The sequence below is a fragment of the Pristis pectinata genome, chromosome 9, assembly GCF_009764475.1.
Source record: "Pristis pectinata isolate sPriPec2 chromosome 9, sPriPec2.1.pri, whole genome shotgun sequence".
Taxonomy (NCBI): Eukaryota; Metazoa; Chordata; class Chondrichthyes; order Rhinopristiformes; family Pristidae; genus Pristis; species Pristis pectinata.
In genome coordinates, this window is record NC_067413.1 from 98,709,915 (window position 1) to 98,729,179 (window position 19,265).

Sequence of the window (19,265 nt, forward strand, 5' to 3'; positions counted from 1 at the left end):
AAAGACAGGGGTTGATGAGGGATAGTCAGCACGGCTTTGTGTGTGGGAGATCATATTTCATGAATTTGATTGAGTTTTTTGAAGAAGTAACCAAGAAGGTCGATGAGAGCAGGGTGTTAGACGTAGCCTATATGGACTTCAGTAAGGCCTTTGATAAGGTTCCGCATGGTAGGCTGCTATGGAAGGTTAGATTGCATGGGATCCAGGGAGAGCTAGCTAATTGTATACAGAATTGGCTTGATGGTTGTAAGCAGAGGATGATAGTAGAAGGTTGTTTATCGGACTGGAGGCTCATGACTAGTGGTGTTTCCCAGGGCTCGGTGCTGGGCCCACTGTTATTTGTCATCTATATCAATGATTTGGGTGAGAATGTACGAGACATGGTTAGTAAGTCTGCAGATCTCACTAAAATAGATATTGAGATATTTACTTATTAGTCACATGTACATCGAAACACACAGTGAAATGCATCCTTTTGCATTACTGGAAATGTGCTGGGGGGCAGCCCGCAAGCGTCGCCACTTTTCCAGCTCCAACATAGCATGCCCACAGCTCCTAACCTGTATGTCTTTGGAACGTGGGAGGAAATTGGAGCACCCGGAGGAAATCCACGCAGACACGGGTAGAATGTACAAATGACAGTGAATATGGTCATTAGGATTTACAGAGGGATCTTGATCAGCTGGGTAAGTGGGCTGAGGAATGGCAAATGGAGTTTAATTTGGATAAGTGCAAGGTGTTGCATTTTGGGAAGACAAATAAGCGTAGGACTTTCACAATGAACGGTAGGGCCCTGTGGAGCCTTGTAGAACAGAGGGACCTAGGAGTACAAGTACTTGGTCCTTTGAAAGTGTAGCTGTGACACTTCATTCTGCATTCTGTTATTGTTTTACCTTGTACTACCTCGATGCACTGTGCAATGAATTGATCTGTACGAACGGTATGCAAGACAAGTTTTTCACTGTACCTTGGTACATCTGACAATGATAAACCAATACCAATTCCAACACATTATTAACATATAGGCTGAGTAACATCGGACATTTATGGGCCATTGAAGTTCCACAATTTCCTACAGCTGGCTTCTACATGCCTTCTAGCCTCTGACAGCTTCTCTGTATTATTTCTGTTCAGGTGAGGAGGTAATCCAGCCCCAGCTGGTGCACCAAGTAGGTCCATTCCCCAATCATGGGTAATGTTAATTCACAGTCTTTAGGCCTTTAGATTAAATGGAAGGATTGTCACAGGGAAGGAGCATAATTGATGCCACACAGAAGGCAAGTCTTTCTTATATTTTCTTATGACATGGAGCAAACACTTTATCATTCTAGCTCACAAGCGGTGTTATGAAGACACTTACTTCCCCCATTCTCCAAAACTGTCAACAGCAGTTCGATTCCCTGGATACTAGATGACATGGCCGTCTACAGTAAGATGTTGAAACAGGTTTAAAGTAGAGGCTACCAGCCTCATATGATACTTAAGTTCCCAACCTCTTGTTTTGCCTTCATAAAAGCCCATCGAGGGTGGATTAGAACATAGAACATGGAACAGTACAGCACAGTATGGGCCCTTCGGCCCACAATGTTGTGCGGATCTATATAAACCTACCCCACAGTCAATCTATCCCTTCCCTCCTACACAGCCCATAATCAACCATTTTCCTTACTTCCATGTGCCTATCTCAGAGTCTCTTAAATGTCCCTATGGTATCAGCCTCTACATCACCCCCGGCAGTACATTCCAGGTACCCACCACTCTGTGTAAAAAAACAAATGACCTCTGACATCTCCCTTAAATTTTCCTCCACTCATCTTAAACAAATGTCCTCTGGTATTGGCCATTGCCACCCTGGAAAAAAGGTGTTGGTGGTCCACTCGATCTATGCCTCTCATATGCTCATACACCTCTATTAAGTCGCCTCTCATCCTCCTATGCCTCAAAAGAGAAAAGCCCTAGCTTGCTCAACCTTTCCTTATAGAACATGTTCTCCAATCCAGGCAACATCCTGGTAAATCTCCTCTGCACCCTCTCTAAAGCTTCTACATCCTTCCTATAATGAGGTGACCTGAACTGAACACAATTCTCTAAGTGTGCTCTAACCGGAGTTTTATAGAGCTGCAACATTACCTCACAGCTCTTGAACTCAATCCCCCGACTAATGAAGGCCAGCACACCAAATGCCTCTTAACCACCCTATCAACTTATTTGGCAACTTTGAGAGATGTATGGACTTGGACCCCAAGATCCCTCTGTCCCTCCACACTGCTAAGAGTCCTGCCATTAACCATGTACTCTGCCTTCAAGTTAGATCTTCCAAAGTGTATCACTTCACACTTCTCCGGATTGAACTCCATCTGCCACTTCTCTGCCCAACTCTGCATCCTGTCTATATCCCATTGTAACCTAAGACAACTTTCTATACTATCCACAACACCACCAACCTTCGTGTCATCTGCAAACGTACTAACCCATCCTTCCACTTCCTCATCCAATCATTTATAAAAATCACAAAGAGCAGGGGTCCCAGAACAGAGCCCTGTGGAACACCACTGGTCACCAACCTCCAGGCAGAATACGCTCCATTTGCTACCACCCTCTGCCTTCTGTGGGCAAGCCAATTCTGAACGCACGGAGCCAAGTTAGGGGCACGATTCAGATTTTTGAAATCATAATATCTCACCTTAGCTTAATCCACGTGTTTTTTTCAGCGCTAAACTTCCCTTTGATGTGTCTCATTGAATATTACAGTTGTCTAAAAGTTTCACCTGAGTTTTAAGGGGTAGTATTTTGTAAGTTACTTCCTTAGGATCAGATATTTTGCTATTTGGTCCAAGACATTTCTGTCTGATTGACTGGATATGATATGAGGGGATGATCCTGTAGTTTATAAATAAAGTGACATCTCTGATTATCCTTTGTTTTGGAATTTAAAAGATGTAGAAACTCGTCACCAATTGTACACATTACAGATACTAGAGGTGATGGAACCACAACCTTGAACATGTCTAAAGTGCAAATACTATTGTATCACTGGGTGAACATTTGCAGTCGATGTCGTATTTCTAACCCAATCTCTCCAGAGAACTCTTTTTTTAAAAATCTGTATGGCACTATTTAAAATTATTCTTTAGTTTATCGATTCAATACAGCATTCTTGAAATGATCTATACATGATTCTTAAAACTACCATAATGCTTTCAGTTGTGGTTGACCAAATATTAGAGGTGATTAGCGAGATGTTTAGGGTAGAATGATTCATTGGTGAAGTAGTGGAAGATTAAAGGGAAGTTTAATCGACTAAGTTATTTTGACTTCCCAGGTGGATTTATTTTGCCAGATACTTTAGTGAAAGGAAGTACTCAATGGAACAATATTCACTTAAATATGGATTTCAGATTGTTATGTTATTAGAATAAATCAGAACACTGAAATCAGTGGGTTTTAGCAATCTGTGATACTAATAAATTATTTGGAATTGGAATTGGTTTATTATTGTCACACGTACCGAGGTACAGTGAAAAACTTGTCTTACATACCGTTCATACAGATCAATTCATTACACAGTGCATTGAGGTAGTACAAGGTAAAAACAATACAGAATACAGAATAAAGTGTCACAGCTACAGAGAAAGTGCAGTGCAGGTTAAACAATAAGGTGCAAGGTCTTAAAGAGGTGCATTGTGAGGTCAAGAGTCCATCTTATCATACTAGGGAACCATTCAATAGTCTCATAACAGTGGGATAGAAGCTGTCTTTGAGCCTGGTAGTACGTGCTTTCATGCTTTTGTATCTTCTGCCTGATGGGAGAGGAGAGAAGAGAGAATGACCTGGGTGGGTGGGGTCTTTGATTATGTTGGCTGCTTTACTGAGGCAGTGAGAAGTATAGACAGAGTCTATGGAGGGGAGGTTGGTTTCCGTGATGTGCTGAGCTGTGTCCACATCTCCCTGCAGTTTCTTGCTGTCTTGGGCAGAGCAGTTGTCATACCAACCCATGATGCATCTAGATAGGATGCTTTCTATGGTGCATCGATGAAAATTGGTGACTGTCAAAGGGGACATGCCAATCTTCTTTAGTCTCCTGAAGAAGTAGAGGCACTGTGGCATCTACATAGTTGGATCAGGACAAGCTATTTGTGATGTTCATTCCTAGGAACGAAGTTCTCAACCCAATTGACCTCAACACCGTTGATGTAGACAGGAGCATGTGCACCGCCCCCTTCCTGAAGTCAATGACCAGCTCTTTTGTTTTGCTGACATTGGGGGAAAGGTTTTTGTCATGGCACCATGTCACTAGGCTCTCTATCTCCCTCCTGTACTCCGACTCATCATTATTTGAGATACGGACCACTACGATGGTATAATCTACAAACTTGTAGAGGGAGTTAGAGCAGAATCTGGCCACGCAGTCATGAGTGTATAGGGAGTAGAGTAGGGGGCTGAGGATGGAGCCTTGTGGGGCACCAGTGTTGAGAATAATCGTGCTGGAGGTGTTGCTGCCTATCCTCACTGATTGCTGTCTGTCGGTCAGGAAGTTAAGGATCCAGTTGCAAAGGGAGGTGTTGAGTCCCAGGTCTAGGAGTTTGGAGATGAGTTTGCTTGGAATTATAGTATTGAAGGCGGAGCTGTAGTCAATAAACAATAGTCTAACGTAGGTATCTTTACTGTCTAGATGCTCCAGAGCTGAGTGTAGGGCCAGGGAGATGGCATCCGCCCTAGACCTGTTTCGGTGATAGGCAAATTGCAGTGGGTTGAGGTTGCCTGGGAGGCTGGAGTTGATGGAGCCATGACTAACCTCTCAATGCACTTAATGATGGTGGATGTCAGATCATTCACTGAATTATTTCACTAATGGAGAAGTATGTTAAATTTGGAATAGTGGAATCATTTCACATGGGCTTGTACAAATTAACTTGGTGACGTTCTTAAGAATACTTTATATTTGCCCAGGTAACTTTCAGTTGATGATCTCGCCACTGCTGAAAATATTTTTTATTTTATTTAGTAAGTTATGGTGACTGCAATAGTGGATTAGATATTACAGTTGAAAATGACATTGATAGTTTGGCAGGCATAGAACAGCATTTCCTTCATTGGGTTTTACTGGTAATGTGTGAACATGATACTTGATTGGAAGCTTAAAGTCAAACATAAGTAGGTTCTTTACCATGTTATTGCAATGTAAAAGTCAGCTGTTTGAAATATGGCATTAGCAATATTCTTAAGAGCATAAGAGTTAAACTACTACCTGATCTGAGGCCTGAGACTAGTTATTTTTAGACATAAATGATCTTTTGACAGAGGACTTAATTGCTACCACCAGGTGCAGCTGACATGTTCTAGGGGCACCCTGTGGCAGAAGTTAAGAACAGCAGTAGTGTACCATGATTCAGCATGGGATAGTCACAGCATACTGTATACCACGATTTGAATGGGGGCAGAAGACAAGTGGTGGAGTCATTTCAGTTTCCTGTAGATGGTGAAAGCAAAAGAAATCAGTGTATTGCAGGGTGGCGATTAGCTAGATTCCTGTAGCTGAGTTGATCTTTATATAAGAGATTGATGCACACAATTTAACTCTAGCCCTTTGTTTAGCACTGACCTGTTCCCAAATGGTGTTGAATGTATTCAAGTCCATTTATGACTTGACCCACACTGTATTGATTGGTATGTGCAGTGTGTAGAACGTGGTCCTCCCCAGCATACAAACACCAGACCTATGTAAAGCCCGGACATACGAACGAGCTGTTGGGAGACCGGCGGGATGGATTCGCTGGCTGCTGTGAGGCTGCAGGCATCTTCTGCAGGGAGTGGACTCTATCCGCGGCCACATTTCCCACTTACAAACTGTTCAGGTTACAAACGGTTCACGGGAATGGATGTGAGCTGGGGAGGACCTGTAATATTATGGAAGCCATAGAGTTATGTAGCACGCCTACCAAGTCCACACTGACCATCAAGCACCCATTTACCCATTTTGTTCTCCTCATTATCAATCAGCACACAATACTGATTTGTTGCAAGCCACATTCTTGCCAATGGACTTGCTTACCCTTGAAAAGCTGAACACATGTCCAGAACACATGTAGGAAGAAGCCCACTTGTGTTATTCAAAGGGAATTATCAACTATTGAGAGCTCGATTGTTGTTTGATTTCTTGGGCTTTAAGGGTGTTGCTGCATTCTAGCATTTTTACCTCTGACAGGTTACAAAATGTGTTAAGGCCCTGCCCCTGGGAATATTCAATGGTGAAGCAGACGTCTGTGATCCTACTGCAACCACTCCAACAGGTTGCTCATTAGCCAGCGAGCCCACACTGCTGCCCATTGCCTCGAATAAATGCAGTCTGAACTGTCGTCCAAGTCCAGAGTTGCATGAATTCAAGGGTACATGTGGCCTCGCCTCTTCCAAGTTGTCAGCCTTCCTCCAGCCATGCTACAGTAGAAGGGGGAACAATGTTTGGGAGTAGTGGAACTGGGAAAGGCGTCCATAGGAGGCACACAATTTATGACGTGCACAATAGAAATTGTGGCTTTATTGATTGGTTGTATAAATATATTTGGCTTATTTATTTGGGGGGTTCTTTTTACATGATTTATGCTCAAGCTGATTCTGAGACAGAAGGCAAGTATTTCTTATATTTTCTTAATCCATGGGTAGAGGCTGTATGGTCTCTCAAGTCTATGCTGCCTGTCAGAGTGTTCCCATCAATCACATAACCCCACTTATTTCCCTCAGATCAATTCTCTCTGAAACACCCATCAACTCCACCCTGATATTCCCAACACCCACCTACACTAAGGGTAGTTTTCTAGATGAACCATCTTTTTGGGATGTAGAAGGAAACCAAAGCACTGGGGTATCCTGTGCAGTCACAGGGGGAATGTGGAACTCTGTGCAGACAAGAAAGTGGTCAGGATCGAACTCGGGTTGGTACCATCTGTGCCCCTATTCCACAAAAGCTGGTGCTCTGCATATTTCAGTTCCTTTATTTTTCATCACTGATGAATTCGTAGTCATAGAGTCATACAGCACGGAAACAGGCTCTTTGGCCCAACTCGTCCATGCCAACCAAGTTGCCTACCTGAGCTTTTCCTGCATTTGGCCTGTATCCCTCTAAACCTTTCCTATCCATGTACCTGTCCAAATGTCTTTTAAACATTGTGATTGTACCTGCCTCTACCACTTCCTCTGGCAGCTTGTTCCACCTACTTGAGATACAAGTTGCATCTTAACTGGAGGGGAACCAATATCCTAGCTGGGAGGTTTCACTAGTGCTACTCAGGAGGGTTTAAGCTAGTTTGGTAGAGGAACCGGAGCACAAGGTCAGAAAGTGGAGGGATTCAGAGGAAGGTAAAGTCATGACGAGTAAGTCTGTAAGGAAGACCAGGCAGGAGCAGGGTAATAGACACAATGGGACGTACAGGTTGAAGTGTGTTTATTTTAATGCTAGGAGTATTAGGGGTAAGGGTGATGACTTTAGAGCATGGATCAGTACATGGAACTGTGATCTTGTGGCCATTACAGAGACTTGGTTGAGAGAGGGACAGGACTGGATGCTTAATGTTCCAAGGTTTTGATGTTCTAGAAAAGAGAGAGTGAGGGGAATAAAGGGGTGGGGGGGGGGGGTAAGTTGCACTATTAACCAAGGACAATATCACAGCTGCACTCAGAGGGGACATAATGGAGGGCTCATCAACTGAGTCTATATAAATAGAACTCAAAAATAAGATAGGTGCAATCACTCTGATGGGATTATATGACAGATCCCCCAGTAAACACCGGGACATTGAGGAACAGATATGCAGGCATATTAGGGAAAGGTGTAAAAACAACAGGGTTGTTGTCATGGGAGACTTCAACTTCCCTAATATAGACTGGGACATCCTTAGTGCAAGAGGTTTAGATGGGGCAGAATTTGTTAAGCGCATCCAGGAGGGTTTCTTAAATCAGTATGTAGCTCGTCCAGCTAGAGGGGCCATACTGGACCTGGTGTTGGGAAACGAGCCTGGCCGGGTGACTGACCTTTCAGTGGGAGAGCATTTGGGAAACAGTGACCACAACTCCTTAAGTCTTAAGATAGCTATGAATAAGGATAAGTATGGACCTTGTGGGAGAGTATTCAATTGGGGCAGAGCAAATTACAAGAGCATTAGGCAGGAACTAGGGAGAGTTAATTGGGAACAGCTGTTTTTGGGCAAGTCCACATCTGACATCTGGAGAATGTTTAGAGACCAACTGCACAGAGAACAGAACAGGTATGTCCTGGTAAGAAGGAAGGACAAGGATGGCAAGGTAAGGGAGCCTTGAATTACGAGGGAGGTGGTGAATTTAGTCAAGAAGAAAAAGGAAGTATGTAAGGTTTAGGAAGCTAAAATCAAAAAGAGCCCTTCAGGATTATAAAGAAACTAGAAAAGAACTCAAGAAGGGAATTAGGAGAGTCTGGAGGGGCCATGAAAAATCCTTGGCAAGTAGGATGAAAGAGAATCTTGAGGCAATCTATACACAGCAAAAACAAAACTAGGTAGAGGGTAGGACCACTCAGGGATAAAGGAGGGAACATATACTTGGAGGCAGAGGATTTGGGTGAGGTCCTAAATGAGTACTTTGCATCAGTATTTACCAAGGAGAAGGATGTGGAGGATAGTGAGATCGGTGTGGAGCGTGCTGATATGCTAGGGCATTTCAAGATGAAAAACGAGGTAATGTTGGGTCTCTTAAAGAACATTAAGGTGCATAAGTCCTCAATGCCTGATGGAATATACCCCAGGTTATTGAGAGAGGCAAGAGGTGAGATTGCTGGGGCTTTGATCAAGATCTTTGTGTCCTTTCTGGTCATAGGCAAAGTCCTGGAGGACTAGTAAGTAGCTAATGTTTTGTTATTCAAGAAGGGAAATAGGATAATCCTGGAAACTATAGACCAGTGAGTCGCACGTCTGTGGTAGGGAAGCTATTGGAGATGATTCTTAGGGATAGGATTTATGAGCATTTGGAAAACCATGGCCTAATTCAAAACAGTCAGCATGGCTTTGAGTGGGGCATGTTGTGTCTTACTAACTTGATTGAGTTTTTTGACGAGATGACGAAGGTGATCAATGAAGGTAGAGCTGTGGATGTTGTCTACATGGATTTTAGTAAGGTGTTTGACAAGGTTCCTCATGCAAGGCTCATCCAGAAGATTAAGATGCATGGGATCCACGGTGATTTGGCAGTTTGGATTCAGAATTGGCTTGTCCGTAGAAGACAGAGGGTAGTGGTCAATGTGCCTTATTCTGGCTGGAGGGCTGTGATTTGTGATGTTCCACAGGGATCCGTACTGGGACCTCTGCTGTGTGTGATATATGTAAATGACCTGGATGAAAATGTAGATGGGTGGGTTAGTAAGTTCGCAGACGATACAAAGATTGGTGTTGTGGATAGTGTAGAAGATTGACAAAGGATAGAATGGGACAAACTTGGGTTGTTTTCTCTGGAGCGGTGGAGGCTGAGGGGAGACCTGATAGAGGTTTATAAGATTATGAGAGGCATAGATAGAGTAGACAGCTCGTATCGTTTTCCCAGGGTTGAAATGTCTGATACCACAGGGCATGCATTTAAGGTGAGAGGGGGTAAGTTCAAAGGAGATGTGCGGGGCGAGTTTTTTACACAGAGAGCGGTTGGTGCCTGGAATGCTGCCAGGGGTGGTGGTGGAGGCAGATATGACAGCAGCGTTTAAGATGCTCTTAGATAGGTACATGAATGTGCAGAGAATGGAGGGATATGGACATTGTGTAGGCAGAAGGGATTAGTTTAGTTAGGCATTTAATTACTAGTTTAATTAAGCACAACATCGTGGGCCTGTTCCTGTGCTGTACTTTCTATGTACCCACCACCCTCTGTGTGGAAAATGTTACTCCTCAGGTTCCCTTTAAATCTTTCCCCCCTCACCTTAACTCTGTGCCCTCAAGTTTTTGATTACACTTCTCTCAGAAGAAGATTGTGACCATTCACCTTATCTCTGCCCCTCATGATTCGATATATCTTGAAAAGGTCACCTCTCAGCTGCCAACACTCCAGGGGAAAAAGGCCCCAACCTGTCCAGTCTCTCCTTAAGCCCTGTAGTTCCAGGAACATCATTCTGAACCTTTTCTGCACCATTTCCAGCTTAAAGACTTCCTCCCTATAGCTATGGGACCACAATACTCTGAGTATGGTCTCACTAATGTCCTGTACAGTTGTAACATGACGCTCCAACTTTTGTACTCAATGCCCTTACCAATGAGGGCAAGTGTGCACAATGCCTTCTTCATCACCCTGTTGACCTGTGTCCCTACTTTCAGGGACTATGTACTGGGACCCCTAGGTCTCTCTGTTCTACAACACCATCCAGGGCCTTGTCATTTTCTGTGCAGGTCGTGCCCTGGTTAAGCTTACCAAAATGCAACACTCCCCACTTGTCCTGGTTAAAATCCATCTACCATTCCTTGACCCACCTTCCTAGTTGATCTAAATCCTGTTGCAATCTTAGACAACCTTCTTCACTGTCCACTATACCACCATCCACAAACTTACTAACAATACCAGCTACATTCTCATGCAAATCGTTAATATTGATGATGAACAACAGAGGACCCGGCACTGATCTCTGCAGCACACCACTGATCACAGGCCTCCAGTCTGAAAAACGACCTTCCGCTTCCATTTTCTGACTTCTTCCACGGAAATAATTTTGTATCTAGTTGGCTAGCTAACTCTGGTCCCCAGGTGATCTGTGATCCCATGAAATGTGGGAATCACTGGCAGGTTAGCAACGTAATGATAATCCCTTCATTAGCAGTTGTTAACCAGCAAGAAACAGCAATATATTTCACAGTGGGGATGTTTGGGTGTTAGAGGCCATCTTACGGGTGGTGCAGTCTCCAAGTGATTACTGTCCTTCTTCTAGATGGTAGAGCGAGAAACTTCTCTACATGCCTTCATGTGCTACTAGGTGACAAGTTGACATGGAAAATACTGGTGATGTGATCACAAATATTATTTTCCTGAGAAAGGATAATCATTATCCACTGTCCCCCGTGAATTCCTACCATGGATCTTGCAGGTGATACACACTGTAGGAACAGTTGGTGAATAGCTGTATATCTTCAGGATGGGTGATGGGGGTAGCAGGCAATCAAGCGAGTTTGTCTCGAATGAAGTAAAGTTTCATCATGCATCTAGTCGAGGAACATAAGAAAGGATAAGGCATAGACTGTTCGAGTCTGCTCCACCAATCAACAATATTGTTGATGACCCTCCATGTTAAACATCATTCTCCTGCCCTGTCCCTTAATTTTTTTTAAAGTTAAGAAATCTATCAAGCTCTGTTTTGAAGACAATCAGTGAGTGCGCCTCCAGAGCCTCTTGCAGTAGAGAATTACAAAGACTCACCACCCTCTGTGTGAAGACGTTTTGCCTCATAAGCTGTTTCCTTTATTTTGAGACAGTTCTAATTTTTAGCCTGAGAAATACCCATCGAGTCCACTAAGACTTCTGTATGTTTCAATGAGATCACCTCTAAACTCCAGAGAACAGAAGCCTCAATCTCTTCTCATTTGACAAGCCCATCCAGGAACCAGTCTCATCAGTTTTCTCTGAACTTCCTCTGTAGCAATACATCCCTTTTTAAGTCAAGAGACTAAAGTTGTACCCAATATTCCAGGTGTGGTCTCAGCAAGAGTCTATATAATTATATTAAGAGTTTTTTCCTCTTGTATTTATGATTCTTCATCACATTCCTAATTAGTTTTGTGTCATCTGCAAATTTGGAAATCTTCTTGCATTAAAGGCCAACATACCATTCACCTTCCTGATTGCTTGCTGTGCTGCATGTTAGCTATCAGTAGTGGAGGGTGTCCCTGGTATGAGATTTTATCTCCACAAGGGTTGTGCAGTGGTTATTTCTACCAACGCTATCGTGGATAGATGCATCTGTGATGGTGGGGATCTCAGGCAGAGGGCAAGACCAAATATTCGTCATGTTGGTTTACTTGCAACCTGCTGCAGATCCAGTCCGGCAGCTGTTCTTCAGGACTCAGTCAGCTTACCTGGTGCTGATCCTACCAAGCCACAGAGAGAGGGACATTGAAGTTCATTCTGTGCATTTGGTACTTTCAGTGCTTCTTCCAAGTGTTGTTCAATATGGAGGTCTACTGATTAACCAGCTACTGGAAGACACTGAGTGGCAATAAGGAGAAGATTTCCTTGCCCATGTTGGACCTGACGCCACTTCTTAGGGTCTGGACTGAATGTTGAGCCACCTGCCTGTATAACACTGATGGGTCTGTTTTGCTATTGGAACAGCATGAACCCGGGATTATGATGGAGGAGTCTGATACATAGAACTGAATGGACTGAAGTTTCCTCTTTTTGATGGAGAGGGTACGAGACAGAGGACAATATGGAATATCAACCTGGTTAAAAGTCTTACAGCCTAATCCTGGGCATTTATGTACTGAGCTCCACCAATTCTTGGAGCTTCTTCCTTCTATTAACTGTTTAATTGTACACTACCATTCACAGCTGGATGTGGCAAGACCTTAAAGCTTTGATCTGTTGTAAGATTGCTTAGCCGTACACGGCTATGCCACTACCTCTGCAAGGTCTGTCCTGCTGGTGGGACAGGAATCCAAACCTTGGTTTAGAGTTCTACCATATAAGGCTACAGTTTGAAGATTCTATGGGACAGCTCTCCAAATTTAGGCACCAGTCCCCATGGGAAAGGTCTTGCAAGGTCAACTGGGCTTGCAGTTTCTTTGCTTTGTCTGAATCCCATGCCCGGGCTGATGTTGAATGACTATAATTTGAACATAGTTATTTTAAACATGCGTATAAAAGTCATTGAGTTGCTCTGGTTCTGGAAACACAGAAATGCAAAATAAGTAAGAGCAGCTGAAGAAGATTATAAATAGGTTTTTACAGCAATCGTGGCTTCATCATCATCATTACTGATAAAAGCTTTCTTCCAAAATATTTTGAATTAGTTAACTGAGTTTAAATTCCTCATTTGCCCACAGGCCCTAAGAAATGGCTTCAGGTCCAACATGGGCAAGGACACCTTATTGCCTAGTGTATTCCAGCAACTGGGGAAGCATATTGAACATTACTTGGAAGAAGCACTGAAAGTAGCGAATACCTTGCCATGATGGGAATTGAACGCATGCTTACAGTTCATCAATCCAGGCCTCTAATGATTTGATGACAGTGTTAACTATCTGTTCAATCCTTCAGGAAACAAAGCCTACCCATTGAAAATTTGGCTTATGACGTAGGTGAAGATCCCAACCCACAAACACAGGGCACTGTAGGCAAAGACATATGCTCACCTGGGATATTATTATGGAAGCCACTGGAATGCCGAACATACAGTTTAGATTCCTTGGCTGCTCCTGAATGTCAGAAAGAGTGACGATCTGATGTCAACTCCATAACCTTGCACAGATACTAAGGATTGGACACAGTTGTGTAAGAATATACAGGTAGAAAAGATGCCAAGCATTGTTCTTCCCAAATCCCTTTAAATATAGAACATAGAACATAGAAAAACTACAGCATAATTCAGGCCCTTCAGCCCACAAATATATGCTTTGAAATGCACGTTATCATTGCACTTGATTTTCCCAATCGGTTGGAACCAGAATAATACATTAATTAAGTGGCTGAATTATATCTGTCTGTCAAAAATGCAGCAAAACAAATTCCACTGCTGGCACATTGGGAAGTTAAAATTCTCCCATCGTTTCTAAATTTGGGCACCGTACATCAAGAAGAATGCCATAGACTTAGAGAGGGTCCACAGGCAATTTATTAGACTGTTACCAAGGAAAGGAAATTCAATTACAAGAGACTAGAGAAGCTGGGAAGGTAGAGACAAAGTTACTATAAGTGTTTACTTGGTGAATGGTGCCAAGGAGAAAGACTTTGAGGCCAAGGAGAAAGACTTCAAGGCCAAGGGCAACAATGTGGATGGGCCAGTGGTGGTACAAAACATCCTGAAAGATGTGCCCAGCTAAATAGAGAGGAAACACCAGATGGAGGACACCAGGCACCTTCTGTCTGGTATGCTATGCTTCTGAAGTGTTTAAATTTACACAACAGACCAGTACAAGTACTTGCAAGTAGTAATGAAGGGGAAAGAGAAATTTAGAGATCCCAGCCCAGGATCAAGAACAACTTCTGGTTTGTTCATTGCCAGAGAACAGCACCTGCATATTGCAAGATCTTGCTGGAGCTAAATTGCAAGTGCTGAAATATTCACATTTTGAAAAGAAATATGACACTATTTGACAGGTATGAAATTGAAGCTTACAGGATTGAGAAACATTTAACAGAGTAAGTAAGACGAAAAGATTTAACTGCAAGAGGGTCGATAACCAGACAACTCAGATGGGAATCAATTGATGAAGGAACCAGAAAGGAGATGAGAATTCTTTTTAATGAAGTGCATTTGGATTTTCTTCAAAGAATACAAAAGCTTGAAAGCGTGCACCACCAGGCTCATGGAGAACTTCTATCCCACTGTTATCAGACTCTTGAATGGACCTCTCATACGCTAAAGTCAAACTCCTGATCTCCCAGTCTACCTTATGGGCCTTGCACTTTATTAGTTTAGCTGTATTGTACTTTCTCTGTAGCTGCTACACTATATTCTGCATTATGTTTTCTCTTCATTACCTCGATGTACGAATGTATGGCATTATCTGCCTGGATGTCACGTAAACAAGAGCTTTTCACTGTATCTTGGTACACGTGACAATGATAAACCAATTAACAAACTGGACAACACAAAAGACTAAATCATTTTCTTCTATGAAGTAGATTTTATAATTTTATTCACTTGATTCCAGTTTTGAGCCATCGAAATAATTCCTCCCTAATATATACCTCAGTATATATATTTAATCGAAAACATAAGCAGGCTCTCAGCATAGAAGGCTGCTTTCAATTTTCTGAAGGCCATGTAGCATATTCAAGATTATGGAAGAACTTGTAAGAGTACTGCACAATGCCGAATATAGAAGCCACTGATCTTGCTTGTCAGTGCAAAAGTATTCTTAATTTGTATACTTGGATATAATGAATGTGAGTGAAGTTAGATCAAAATATTTCTCAGCAGGTGAAAATATCTTTTGCTGCAGTGCTCCATGGGTACCTGCACCAGTTTTGTTAGAGCAATATTTCAACAATGGCACCAAACACTACATAGGAGGGCAAGGAGTAGGAGCAGAATAGAAATAGGAGTAAGCCATTTGAGCATATTCCCCAATTCAAAAAGCTCATGGCTGATCTTTTACCTCAACACATTTTCCTACAAAGACAAATCAGGGAACTACAACTGATGAGTCAGTGGTGGGAAAGTTACTGGAGGGGATTCTGGGAGACAGGATTTAACTGCAATTGGAAAGGCAAGGACTGATTAAGGATAGTCAGCAGGGCTTTGTGTGTGGGAAATCGTGTCTCATGAATTTGATTGAGTTTTTTGAAGATGTAACCAAGAGGGTTTTTTGATGGCAGTGTGGTAGATGTTGTCCATATATTAACAAGGTCCCACATGGTAGTCCAGATGAAGGGTCAATCCAAAACTTTCCATTTCCCTCCACAGATGCTGCCTGACCCGCTGAGATCCTCCAGCAGCTTGCTTTGTTTCCTCTGCATGGTAGGCTGGTCTGGAAAGTTAAATCACACGTGATCCAGGGTGAGCGAGCCAACAGGATGGTAAACTGGCTTGCTGGAGGAGTCAGATGGTGATAGTGTAGAGTTGTTAGTTTAGGTTGGAGGCCAGTGATCAACAGTGTGCTGCAGGGGTCGGTGCTGGGTCCTCTGTTGTTCAACATCTATACTAATGACTTGGATGAGAATGTAGTGGGAGACGTGGGTGAGTTGGGCCGAAGGGCCTGTTTCCATGCTGTACAACTCATTTTAGACCATAAGATATTAGGAGCAGATTTAGGCCATTCGGCCCATCGAGTCTGCTCCACCATTCAATCATGACTGATTATTTTTTCAACCCTATTCTCCCATCTTCTCCCCATAACAATTAACCCCTTACCAATCAAGAATATATCAATCGCTACCTTAAATACATCCAATGACTTGGCCTCCACAGCCCTCTGTGGCAATGAATTCCACAGATTCACCACCCACTGGCTGAAGAAATTCCTTCTCATCTCAGTTTTAAAGGGACTCCCCTTTATTCTAAGGTTGTGCCCTTGGATCCTGCATTTTCTACTAATGGAAACATCTTCTCCATGCCATCTCTGTCCAGACCTTTCTGTATCTGGTAGGTTTCAGTGAGATCCCCCTCATCCTTCTGAACTCCATCGGGTACAGGCCCAGAGACATCAAATGCTCCTCGTATGATAAGCCTTTCATTCCAGGGATCATTCTTGTGAACCTCCTCTGAACCCTCTCCAGGGCCAGCATATATTTCCTTGGATATGAGGCCCAAAATTATGCACAATATTCCAAATGCAGTCTGACCAATGCCTTATAAAGCCTCAGCAGTACATCCTTGCTTTTACCTTCTAGGGATCGATACCCTTCATCAGGGTTGAGACCCTTCATCTAGACTGAAGGGTCTCGACCTGAAATGTCAAATGTTCATTTCCCTCTACAGATGCTGCCTGACTTGCTGAATTCCACTAGAATCTTGTTTGTTTCTTCCCATGGATTGCAAGTCAGTTTTCAGTTCAAATACAATCAAGTAGAGCATAAAATCTATTGCACTACATGACAGAATTCTAGTCCTTCATCTTTCATTTGGTAGCATGAGAGCAAACTTCAGCTTGTAATGGTTGCTATATTTATTGTGTAATGAAGGTATTACAGAAATATAATTCACATGACACATTTATTAATTCATGTACTTTTGCTTTTGTAGCTGCTCAATTTTTAATAGGAAGTGAAGGGATTTTAAATTAGGTAATTTGCAATTTATTTCAATGTTCAGAAAATCTCCTTTCATACATACAGTATACTTGTAACCAAATAAACACATGGCCATTCATCACTAAAAATATCTGTTTTTCATTCTAAGCATTTGATTGCACTGTAATTGGTTGAAATATTTGAATATTTTAATTAAGCAATCTTTTGATCTAATTATTTAGTATCAAGATAATTTCTCCCATTAACAAAGAAAGGAAATAGGATGAGCAATGTTTTCATAAACACCCATAATGTAATTTGTCATGAGAATACTGACTCTAAAATGCATGAAACAGAGATGCTGGGCTAGAAATTCTACTAGTTAGTGCTTCCTTTTTAAATGCCAAGTATTTATTTAAGTAATTGACCACAACCAAGGAATATAATACATATTCTTGTTAGAAACTTTGCACAGGCACTTTGTGTCCAGGCCTGTTGTTTGGACATGAGAAATGTAGAAAACTGGGAACAGGAGCAGGCTATTTGGTCCTTCGAGCCCACCACATCATTGAATATAGTATCTCAATATCACATCTCCATTCTATCCCCATACACCTTGATGCCTTTTGTGTCTGGAAATCAATCATTAATGATATTCAGTGACTTGGTCTCCATACCTTCTGTGGTACAGAATTCCACAGGTTCACAAGAAAGTTCTCCCTACCTTAGTCCTGAGTGTCATACCACATACCCTGAGATTGTAACCTCTGGTTTTACACACCCAGCAAGGAGAAACATCCTCTCTACATCAACTGTTGAGTACTGTCAAAGCTTTAGTGAGATCTCCTCTAAATCTTCAATACTGTAGTCATGATAGGCTGAACAGACCCCAGTCTCTCCTCATGATTCCAGGAATTAGTCTCTTTAGCAAGTAAATCCTTTCTTAGATTAGAAGAAAACAATTCTCCCGGTGTGCTGTCATCAAGGTTGCCTGGCAGCATGTTCCAGGCACCTACCACTCCCTGTGTTAAAATAACTTGCTTTGTAAATCTCCTTTCAACTTTCTCCCTCACCTTAAAGCAACATATTTGACATTTGCACCTTGGGAAAAATGACCCTGACTATCTATCAGGGAGCTATGACACTCATGATTTTATATACTTCTCTCAGGTTGCCCTTCAGCCTCCACAGCTCCAGAGAAAACAATCCTGGTTTGTCCAACCTTTCCTTATACCTAATACCGTCTAATCCATGCAACATTCTGGTGAAGCTCTCCAAAAGCTCCACATCCTTCCTATAATGCGGCAACCAGAACTACACACAGTACCCCAAATGTGGCCTGACCAAAGTTTTATACAGCTGCAATATGACCTTCCTACTTCAATACTCAACAGCTGGGCAAATGAAGGCAAGTATGCCATAAGCCTTCTTTACCATCCTATCGATCTGAGTTGCCACTTTCAGGGAGCTATGGACTTGCACCCTAAGATCCCTCTGTACCTCAATGCTCCTCAGGGTCCTGCCATCTGCTGTATACTTTCTTCTTACATTTGACCTCCCAAAGTGCAACACCTCACACTTGTCTGGAGTAAACTTCACATCAATCCATATTTTAATGCATCTGCACTGCATCCTACTTCCACAACTTGTCTCAGACATTTTGAAGCCCATTTCCATCCTCCTCACAGCTCATAACCCCACTCTGTTTCATGTTGTCAGTGAACCTCGAAATATTACATTTGATTCTCATTGCTGGGGTAGCAATCTTTGCAGTATCCCACTAGTCATCACTTTCACACTGAGGAAGACCCATTTATTCCTACCATATTTCCTGTCAACCGGTTTTTAATTCACGGCAGCACATTATCTTCGATTCCATGTGCTTTAATTCTGCACATTGACATCTCCTCAGCGATTTTCTCAAAGGCCTTCTGAAGATCCAAATGCACCAGAGCCCACTGGTTTTCCTGTACCGATTCCACCAGTTACATCTAAAGAAACTCCAGTAGGTTTGTCAGACATGATTTTGCTTTCATAAATTTACCCTATTGATCTTTTCTCACTATCTTGTTCTTTCATCCTTTTTCCTCCCACTGATGTCAGCCTCATCAGAATCAGGTTTATTATCACTGACTTAGATGATGTGAAATTTGTTGTTTTGTGGCAGCAGTACAATGCAAAGATATAAAATTACAATAAATTACAAAATAACTAAATAGTGCAAAGCAAAAAGGAATAATGAGGTAGTGTTCATGGACCATTCAGAAATCTGATGGCGGAGGGGAAGAAGCTGTTCCTGAAAAGTTGAGTGTGGGTCTTCAGGCTCCTGTACCTCCTCCCTGATGGTAGTAACATGAAGAGGGCATGTCCCGGATGGTAAG